Source organism: Colobus angolensis, unplaced genomic scaffold, assembly GCF_000951035.1.
Source record: "Colobus angolensis palliatus isolate OR3802 unplaced genomic scaffold, Cang.pa_1.0 Scaffold33, whole genome shotgun sequence".
In the NCBI taxonomy this organism is placed as follows: domain Eukaryota; kingdom Metazoa; phylum Chordata; class Mammalia; order Primates; family Cercopithecidae; genus Colobus; species Colobus angolensis.
In genome coordinates this window covers 7,068,669-7,070,815 of record NW_012116599.1, presented here as the reverse complement: position 1 = coordinate 7,070,815, position 2,147 = coordinate 7,068,669, and the positions used below count along the sequence as shown (strand labels likewise).

Below are 2,147 nucleotides of genomic sequence, written 5' to 3'. Positions count from 1 at the left end.
TGCTGCCGCCGCACCTGCAGCTCATGTGGCTGCGGCTGTGGGAAGGGCTGTTGCCAGCAGAAGTGCTGCTGCCAGAAGCAATGCTGCTGCTAGGCGGGCCCCCAGCCTCTGGCAGCTGCTGCAGGTAACTGCTGTAGGTAAGCTTTCCCCTTCTGTCTGCCACTGACTAATAGGACACAAGCATGACCTGAACCTGTCACCTGCCTGTGAGTATTTTACATTCCTACAGTGTGTTTGTGATTCTGCCTGCATTTAATCATCATCAACAAAAAGAATAACCATGCAGCCTTCTATGTTGATTACAACTCAAGTCATGACCTCAGTGAAATGGAGTCAAAATAGTTAGACCTTCTTGAAATGCCTCTAAGGTTGCCTTCATTTTCGTGCTGTTTTTACCACTGCCTGGGTATATTTGTATACACAAAGCAACACTTATCTTAATAAATTATACTAAATCATCCTCAAAGAGCTATCTCTTTTGTCCTTTCCAGTCTCTGAACTGTCTGTCCGTGGGGAAAAAGGAGTTTTATCCCAAAAGATAAATCAAAGAGTAAAAAACTAGATGAATTCTTTACAACAGACACAGATTCATAGATGATTAATCCATTGTGGTTTGGAAGGAAGGAAGGGACTTGGGGGCACATCCTCAGCCTGACACTTCATTATCATAAACCAAAACTTTCCCCAGTTCTCTCTCTTGATAGAGTCTTAGAAACAGACGTCTGGAGTCATAAATAGCTGTTCGGACTGCAAATGGTCATATGATCGTTCAGGAGCCTGGTCACCTTTGGGCAAAGATGAAATTTGGCTCTTAGCCATGTCAGGTATCGTGGAAGTCCGTAGTATCAACCACTTCAAACTACAAAATTAACTTTCATTGTAATGTGAGAATATCAGCATTAGAATCAAAATAATCATACACCCTACTGAGAGTGTCCTCATGCATAATAAAAAATGTCCCCAAACACCCCTTCTGCTAATTTTTCATAGAGATTCCCTGATTCTTTTCTTTGCAGACTCCAGATTCTTGACATATTGTGGCTGGTTTAGCAGCAAAGTGAGAAGGAAACGAGGCAGAGAGTGGGGAATCCCAGCTTGGGTGAGCAGTGGGGCGGGGTCCGAGGGAAGCCAGGCTCCTTGGGTGTGTCTCCAGGAGAAACTGGTTCTTGCTCCAACCCCACCAGGGCCACTTAGGGTGTTTCCTTGTTACTCTAAGCAGAGCTTGGCTCTGGATAGAAGCTTGAACAGGTTGAACTGACCACATGAATGTTATAAACAAAGGGAACACGGGTCAAATAACCATGTCAAATAAGATTTCCAAAGAGGGGAAGATGCTGTCACAGAAAGACAGTTTTCCTTCCACCCTGAAATTCAGAAGAGAGGATTCGGAGGCGGTGCGAGATGAGCCTCCCAATGTCTAAATTGACAAGGTGGTTTTGAGCACTCATCTGGCTCTGTCTCTATTTCCTTTCCAGCTCCAAGAGCCCTGTGCCTCTAGGACCCTCAGGTTACCCAAAGCCCCTTAGTTACTCTCAGCCTTTAGGATTTACCTCTAGGGTCCCACCCTGTCACTCATTCTTCCTTCCCAGTCTTCACCCATAGAACTGCCCCCTCCCCTGTGATGGTTCTCAGCTGGAAGAGTGGGGTCAGGAGAGAAGCATTAGTTCATCCATCTTACACTAAGGCAAGGGGCATCTGCTTTTCCTCATGAGGGAGGACCCCTCAAGTCGCTTTTCCCACACAGTAATGTTGACCAACCCAACGGGCAGGATTCTGGGACATGTGTCTTTTCCAGACACCAAAACCCAACACTCCTTAGGCACTTGCTCCTCCTGTCCCACTCGTTGAAAATGTGAATTTGTTTCCAGTCAGCATAAACAGTGGCTGTCTGCCAGGATTTGCTGGGTGTCATTACTCATGTTGACATAGATTCCTGAAAAAAGAGCCCAGGTGGCCTGGTGTAAGGTTTGTGTTTTGTGTGTGTGTGTGTGTGTGTGTGTATACATATACACACACACACAAAATGTGTATATGTATACACACACACACACCCACACATATTATGAGATAGTCAGATGGTCCGTCAGGCACAGCCACAAGAAGAGGCAAAGGAGGCTGGGCGCGGTAGCTCATGCCTGTAATTGTAG

General features: G+C 46.0%; 1 pseudogene; it reads left to right on the top strand.

Moving 5' to 3' along the window:
- Positions 1–2,147, top strand: part of LOC105518810 — a 43,213-nt pseudogene that overhangs the window by 39,819 nt on the left and 1,247 nt on the right.